The 8980-nt window shown below is 44.0% G+C and overlaps 1 pseudogene; it reads right to left on the minus strand.

Annotated features, from left to right (window-relative positions):
* Positions 1-324: 324 nt before the first annotated feature.
* Positions 325-1412, minus strand: LOC109911766 (annotated as a pseudogene).
* Between the last annotated feature and the right edge of the window lie 7568 nt (positions 1413-8980).

Here is an 8980-nt window from a genome sequence, read left to right on the forward strand (position 1 = left end):
CATGATTTATCCATTTTGTGCAATGACGGAAACCCTAAAGCACAAAGGGGAAAAAAGCTGTACAATTGTAAGCATGATTGATTTTCCTAATACAGCTAAAATGCATTTCAGATACAAATGGAATCATTAAATGCTTTTTTTAGTAAGAACTAAACCTAGGCACACTGATCATTAGACTCCTACTTACAGCTGTAACAGATACGGAGTAAACCACATTTAGATAACTAGATGAGAAAGCGAGATGATTCGCAAATTGAGACAGAGTATAAGTATCATAATTAATCTGTCAATGATCAGGAGCACAGTCAGATCCAAAGATGAGCCTTACTTTGACATGGAGATGATCACTGGCATCTGTCTCTTCTTCCTGGATGCCAGATTCGACTTCAGAGGTCGGATCTGCCTGATAGGGGTCATTTTCAGGAGCAACTCTCTCAGCGCTGCCTGAAACTCCCTTCTCATCAAACAGTACAGGATGGGATTGAGGCAGCTATTGCTGTGAGCGAGGCAGATGGAGATGGGGAAGATGTATGCCTGAGTGGTGTAAAAGGCGCCTGTAAATTCGACCACGTTCAACTTGATAAAGGCACTCCAAACAGTCAGGGCTTGGTTAGGCAGCCAGCAGATGAAGAAGGGGAGCACCACAATGGTGACAGACCAGGTGACCTTGGGTTCTCTTTGGGTTGTTGCAGCTCATCTCCCTCCTGTTTACAAAGAGAAGCAACAGGATGTAGCACACGGAGATGATGATCAGAGGTAAGATAAAACCAATCAAAACCTTTGAGAGCTGATAGAGCCCCAACCAAAACTGGGGATCATTGTGAAGATCTGGAAACTTGACAATGCACAGCTCTTCATCTCCTACTGCAACAGTGGTGGAATAAATTGCATGGGGAAGGGTCACAACACAGGCTACTAACCAAATGGAGATGCAGAGGAACTTGTCAGAGTATCCCGAGGATTGTGTCTTCATCTTTAGCCACTGGGCCACTGAGCAGTATCTGGTGATGCTCATGACAGTGAGGAAGAAAACACTGGCGTACATGTTCATCACAGTCACTGAAGAGACCACCTTACACATGATGTTGCCGAAAGGCCAGCTAAAGCCCAGGGCAGTGTCCACTGCCCTTCACAAATTGGAAACCAGTCACTGCCAAACCCATGACCAGGACGGTCATGGTGGACTTTTTCTTCCCATACTCGTACTGGAGGAGACAGAGGACCAGAAGGTTACCCACCAGACCCAAAACACAAACGATGAAGTAGACAATGGATATCAAGATCCTGGTGACTTTAAATTCATCGCTCCGTACCTCGGCCCCATCAGGAACGATATATTTCAGGAAATTCTCCAGCGACTGGTTGGTTTGATTAAGCAAGAAAAGCAATTCCTCAAAGTTAAAGTCAGCCATTCCGAACTTCCCTCTTAATCTCTTTTTCCTTAAATCTCTTTCAGCAGACTGCTGGTGGTGGCTGAGAGGGGGAGGATATGAGTGATGCAGCTGGGGCCAGGGAATTCTGATCACTCCCTTAGCCTTTCTTTCCCATCTCTGATTGTTACCTCCTACTATATTTCTCCCATTGATTTCCTCTGGCCTCCCCAAATTCCTCTCTAATCTCACAGACCATCCCTTTGTCTCAATCCCTTACTCTCGTTTTCTCTGATCTTTACTCTCTCAACTCTATAATCCTTTCCCTCTGTGTCTTTTTCTGGTCTTTACTTCTATCTGTTTCTCTTCAATTCGTTCCCCTCTCTCACTGATCTCTCTCACTCCCTTTCTTTCTTACTGATCTCTCACTCCCTCTCATTGATCTAACTCCGTTATTTCTGTCTGATCTCCTTCTCTCCTCTCTCACTCTATCTCATCCCTCAGCCCCCTCTCTTTCTGATCTCCGTCTTCCCCTGTTCCCCAACCACCACCAGATCTTTCTCGCTCCCTCTGATCTCTCTCCGCCTGGTCTGTCTCCTTTTCTCTGCTCTTCCTCGCTCCCTCTGATTACTCTTCCTCTGTCTGATCTCCGTCCCTCCCTCTGATCTTTCTCACTCCCTCTCTCTCCCCATTGCACCCCCGTTTCCCTGTCTGCTCGCTCTCTGATTGAATCTTTCTCAACTCAGATTCTGATCTTCCTCGCCCTGTGTCCACTGCCTGAAGGAGTCGACGACACCGATTACCTTGCAAACGAAGGAAAAGCTGGGAATTTGAGCTGCGGTGAGGGGTCCCATGAAGACAGAGAGTCTCTCTGTTGTACAGAGTGTTTCTGGGGTAGAAAGAGTTTCTATTGCAGAGAAATTGTGTGGCCATTGAAGGGAGAGAGTGTTTTTAGAGAGAGAGACGGTCTGAAGCGGGCAAAAGGGGAAACTATGAACAAAACACTCAAAGGAATCCCGTCGCATAGAAAGAGTCAACAAGGTGCAGGGCTGGATGAACACAGCAGGCCAAGCAGCATCATAGGAGCAGAGAGGCTGATGTTTCGGGCCTAGACCCTTCATCAGAAAAGGGGGAGGGGAAGGGGGTTCTGAAATAAATAGGGAGAGAGTGGGAGGCGGATAGAAGAGGGATAGAGGAGAGGATAGGTGGAGAGGAAACACCACCCCACCAACCTCCGGATCCAACGCATCATCCTCCGACACTTCCGCCATCTGCAATCCGACCCCACCACCAAAGACATCTTTCCCTCCCCACCCTTATCTGCTTTCCGGAGGGACAACTCTCTCTGTGACTCCCTTGTCCGCTCCACACTCCCCTCCAGCTCCACCACACCCGGCACTTTTCCCTGCAACCGCAGGAAGTGCTACACCTGCCCCCATACCTCCTCCCTCACCCCCATCCCAGGCCCCAAGAAGACTTTCCACATCAAGCAGATGTTCACCTGCACATCTGCCAATGTGGTATACTGCATCCGCTGTACCCGGTGTGGCTTCCTCTACATCGGGGAAACCAAGCGGAGGCTCGGGGACTGCTTTGCAGAACACGTACGCTCGGTTCGCAATAAACAACTGCACCTCCCAGTCGCGAACCATTTCAACTCCCCCTCCCATTCCTCAGACGACATGTCCATCCTGGGCCTCCTGCAGTGCCACAACGATGCCACCCGAAGGTTGCAGGAACAGCAACTCATATTCCGCTTGGGAACCCTGCAGCCCAATGGTATCAATGTGGATTTCACAAGTTTCAAAATCTCCCCTCCCCCTACCGCATCCCAAAACCAGTCCAGCTCGTCCCTGCCTCCCTAACCTGTTCTTCCTCCCACCTATCCCCTCCTCCCACCTCAAGCCGCACCTCCATCTCCTACTGACCAACCTCATCCCGCTCCCTTGACCTGTCCGTCCTCCCTGGACTGACCTATCCCCTCCCTAACTCCCCACCTACACTCACCTTTACTGGCTCCATCCCCGCCTCTTCGAAGTCGCCGGTTTAATCACAGATTGTGATCTATATGCTCCCGGTCTGTAATGACAGAATAAAAGTAATACATTGTAAGGCGTTTTTACAAATATATAATCTACACAGGGAGCAATCAGGGTGAATGGAATTTCCGCGCAGTTTTAAATTGTAATTCTATTAAACCAGGAAATGGTTACTGTACAGAGTGAGCATCAGCTCCGGACCAGAATGAAACGTGAACGAACCAGGGAAGTTTGTGAGTGAGATGAAGCGGGAGGTCCCGAGCAGAATCAGCGGAGCTCTGTGTGTCTTGAACCCAGCTGCTCGGGCGTTGGGTTTAGAAAGATCTTCATGGGCGGGGGGGGGGGGGGGGGCACCTCTGCTGGAACTCCCGTGGGTGTGTGTATGTATACGTGTGTGTATACGTGTCAGTGTATGTGTGTGTGTGCAAATATGTATGTGTAAATGTGTGTGTGTATGTGTATAAATGTGTATGTGAGTGTATATTTGCTTGTGTGTGTGGTGTGTATACGTGCTTGCCTGTATATGGTGTGTGTGTGTTAATGTGTGTGTATGTATGTGTGTAAACATGTGGGTGTGTAAATAAGTATGTGTAAATATGTATGTGTATATGTACTTGTGTGTGTGTGTAAATGCGTGTGTATGCGCGTGTGTATGTGCTTGTGTGTGTGTATACGTGCTTGCCTGTATGTGTGTGCGTTAATGTATGTGTATGTGTGTGTAAACGTGTGTAAATGTGTGTAAATATGTGGGTGTAAATATATGTGTGTATGTGCTTGTGTGTATGTGTTTGTAAATGTATGTGTATGTGTGTAAATGCATGTGTGTGTAAATGTTTATAAGCGTGTAAACATGTGCGTGTGTGAGTGTGTGTGTAAATGTGTGTGTGTGTGTGTGGTGGCTGGGGAGGGGGATGGTGGAGTGGGGAAGTGATTTCGGAAATACTGGACAGAGTGACTAGTGTTAAGAGTGAAACTAAACCAGGAGCCCGTCCCTGTTAAAAGCTTGGAGCATCTCTGGGGATGTGGAGGGTAAGCAGCACGGGCTAAAAGAATGAGCATGGTTCAGGGGCCAAGTGACCACTCCCAGGGCCTGAATACTTAGGAATGTTTCACAGTCCAGAAAGAAGGAGAAATGAAAAAGCAGTGTGTTAACTCTCTTAATCCAAGGTAAGACTTGGATTTCTTTTGCACAGAGGATCAGGGTGCAGAGTCAGTTTGGGTTGAGATAAGAAATAGCAGAGGGAAAACATCACAGGTGGGATGGGACAAAAACAAAGTTGCTGGAAAAGCTCAGCAGGTCTGCCAGCATCTGTGAAGAAAAAAATCAGAGTTAACGTTTCGGGTCTGGTGACCGTTCCTCAGAACAGGGTCAACAGTTCTTTCGGTTTTTATACAGGTGGGATGGGGGTAGTTTGTAAGCCCTCAATAGGAGGCATGCTATAGGGTAGAATATAAATCAAGATACAATGGGCTGAATGGCCCCATTCTGCACAATAACAATCCTGTGATCTCATGGGGCTTGAAGGGCACTTACTACAATAGCCATAAGAGATTTTAATATGAACATAGAATACTGCAGATGCTGGAGATCTGAAACCAAAACAGAAATCGTGGGAGAATCTCCGCAGGTCTGGCAGCATCTGTGGAGAGAGAACAGAGTGAACGTTTTCATTCCAGCGATGACTCTATCCGTTAGTTAGCCCAACATCTGTCTTTGGAAAAGCACTAGAATCCATTACTATGGAAACAGTACTGGGACCTTTAGAAAATCATAAGGCAATCAGAAAGAACAAATTTGATTTTGTGGAAGGGAAATTGTGTCTGACCAAATTATTAGAGTTGTTTGGCAAAGTTACAAGGCGAGTGGACAAAGATTGATTAACAATTGTAACGTATTCCACAAAGTGCCACATAAAAGGTGACTGCTCAAGGTGAGAGCTCATGGACTCAAAGAGACACCATCAATGAGTGGGGTCCTCAAAAGGCTAACACAGGATATAAACCAGTTCAAGAGCTGATGTACTGAACCACGGGCCCTGCAGCACAATAAATATAAAATGAAGGAACCTTCACTCCTTCACAGAATCTTTTCTTCTCAGTCCATCTGTGCTAGAAACTTCAAACTATTCAACTTCAATGTCCATCTCAGTGCTGAATCTGACTTAGGTTTTCAACCCCTTGTCTAGAGAAAGGTAATCTTCACCCATTGAGAGATAGGTCTCATCTTCATCTTCTTTTGTAACTCATACGTTTACCTACTTTAAATCTTTATCTGAGTATTTTAGTTAATAACTTTATTGTATTTTACTTAAATATCTTCCGGTAATGGTGCTGTAAAACATTAACCTCTTATCTTGTTCAAAACATAAAGCTGGTTATTTTTAAACTGAAACATTCGGAAACTAAGAGTGGCCTATAAGTGATTGATACACATTGACAGTTCATAGACTACTGTGAGCACATGCCTGGATTGATCATGACAATAGGTTAAATGAACGATTAAAAACTTAACGGATGGTGTATAATGTGGGAAGATGTGAATTTGTCCACATTAGCAGGAAGAACAGAAAGGCAGAATAGTATTCAAACAGAGACAAACCACAGAGTACTGCAGAACAAAATGATCTGGATGCACTTGTATATGACTCAGAAAAATTCCCATGTAGGTGCAGCAAGAAATTACAAAGGGAAATTGAATTCAATGAAAGATGGATGGAGCATCGAAGTGGGGCAGTCTTGCTACAACAGTATAGCGTACAGGTGAGATCACACTAGAGCAAAGTTGTACATAGTATCAGCAGATACAGTTTAGCAAGTCCAAGGAGCCTTGGAAGGAGAAAAGGAGAAAATAAGGATGAGGAAAAAGAAGAGGATAAGAATGAAAAAGGGGAGGGAATGTTTTTTAGCAACATAGGAGTTGCTGAATAGCAAAGGCTAAGGTCTACTTGGATGCCATAACATATTTAGTAGCGCTCTCCAAACCTGCAGACCATACCGCTTAGAAAGACAAGGACAGCAGATGTATGGAACACATTAATACCCAAGTTTCCCTTCATAACACACATCATCCTGAATTGGATGCATATCAATCTTCTTGCAATATTGCTTGGTCAAAATCCTGGAACTCTCCACATGACAGCACCGCCTCCTACATTTCCTAACATTTCACAATTCCCCTTGTTCTGTCAAAAGGAAGCTGAAGTCAAGCAAGTATGCATTGTCATTGAGTGATACAGATTCTACAGTCCAAGCAGTCCATGCTGAACATAATCCCAAACTAAACACGTCCCACCTGCCTACTCCTGGCCCATATCCCTCCAAACTTTTCAGTGTGGGCTGCAGGTTTGGACAGCGCTACTAAATATGTTATGGCATCCAAGTAGACCTTAGCCTTTGCTATTCATGTATCTATCCAAATGTCTTTTAAACGTTGTAACTGTACCCATATCCACCACTTCCTCAGGAAGTTTATTCCACACATGAACCACCCTCTAAGTAAAAAATTTGCCCGTCATGTGGTTTTTAAATCTCTCTCCGTTCACCTTAAAAATGTGCCCCCTAGTCTTGAAATCCCCCCTCTTATGGAAAAGACAATTACCAATAACCCTATCTGTACTCCTCTTTATTTTATAAACTTCCGTAAGATCACCTCTCAACCTTTTATGCTCTAGTGAAAAAGTCCCAGCCTATCCAGCCTTTCTTTATGAATAAAACCCTCCATTTCCAGCAATATCCTGGTAAATCTCTTCCAAACCCTCTCCTGCTCAATAATATCCTTCCTAAAACTGGATGACCAGAACTGAACACAGTATTTCAGAAGAGACCTCACCAATGTCCTGTACAACCTCAACATGACTTCCCAACTCCTATACTCAGAGAACTGAGCAATAAAGCCAAGCATGTTAAATGCCTTTTTAACCAGCCTATCTATATGTGATACAAACTTCAACGAATTATGTACCTGCACCCGAGGTCCCTCTGTTCTACAACACTACCCAAGGTCCTACCATTAACTCTGTAAGCCCTTCTTTTGTTGTACCAAAATGCAATACGTCGCATTGTCTGACAACTCACTGCACGGTTCATTCCTCGATTTAAGAAAGGTGAGGATTTCAGGTATCAGGTCTCAAAATCTTCGCAGGATATTCTCTGAACTTAACCATGTCATATTGACATAGAGGATTAGTTCACCATCGGCAGCACTGAGTTCATCAAGTAAAGATTTAAACAAGTGGTGCTGAAAGGATCTTGCTTGAATCGCGTTTAAAATCTTAACATTTTTATTACATGAGAAAAGTCCATAACTTTACTTGCTAATGCTCGATGTTGGATTATACAGTAGTAATTGACAAAAGAGAAGAAATCATTATTTCTGTAAACTGCAACAAGGCCCATGTTTAGTGCTGCATTTCTGATGGAAACTAGCTTTTTAATTAGAATTTTTTTTTAAAAAAAGCACGTACCTTTTGAACTTGTACATATCATCACCACTTTCTCTCTCTTTCAGGGGCAAAAGGATGAAAATTACTATATAATTACAACTGTATAATCTACCAGCAAACATTAGTGAGTAAAGTTATGGACTTTTCTCTTTAGCTATGTCCTTAAAAACCACGGACACAAAAAACAATCAACTGGGCTGTTTCAGTCATTTCCATGGATTCATTGAATTGCAGCAAGAAGCATTCCCCGTCCTTCAGGTACTGGTGTAGTTGTTGAAAAACATCTCTAGAGAAAAACTCCACTCCTCTTAACACTATGGAAGAGGCAAGTGATATGTTCCGAATTGTTGATATTATTTCTCCTTTGTTCTTAACGTCATTGAAATAAGAGACAGCAGCCACAGTCATGCCTCTTTAGTCACTTCACCACCTACAAATTATATCTTGGCTTTGCCAGAAGAAGGCAAATGTGTCAGTGCAGCCTTACCTTTCGTCGTTGTTTAGAAAATAAAACTGTGGAGCTTTCAAAACAGCCCTCAGCTCCTTGGCTTTCTTTATTTTTTGCATACAGTTCAAGCGAACGCGATCCTTGAATTTACTGCACATCATTGTGTGGTGTTGTTTCACATTTTTCTTTTTTACATATTTCTATAATGTATGTTTTGGTATGATAATTTATTGGCATCACACATCAGATCCTGGTAGATTTCTTATTCATTTGTTTACATTGTGACCACAAAACTTACTTTACACTGCAAATGGTAGTCCATCTGGGACCAAATGAAAACACAATGCAGAGGTGGCAAGGTTTCTGGATGCAGCAGTTGTCATGATGATTGATGTGTGTGCAGTAAGGGAATAGTGAGATCAATGTCAGATATCCACACAGTGAGGCAATGTGGGTGGGCAGTGAGATCAACTATCAGAGACACCGAGATTGACCAATCGATCATGATCTAAGTGTTGGAGACGACAGCCTTGGAGTTTCCTTGAGCTATTAAGAACATAAGAAACAGGAGCAGGAGTTGGCCATCTGGCCCATTGAACCTGGTCCACCATTCAATAAGATCATGGCCAATCTTCTGTGGACTCAGGTCCACTTACCTGCCCACTCATCATAACCTGTAAT

Source organism: Rhincodon typus, chromosome 29, assembly GCF_021869965.1.
Source record: "Rhincodon typus isolate 14 chromosome 29, sRhiTyp1.1, whole genome shotgun sequence".
Taxonomy (NCBI): Eukaryota; Metazoa; Chordata; class Chondrichthyes; order Orectolobiformes; family Rhincodontidae; genus Rhincodon; species Rhincodon typus.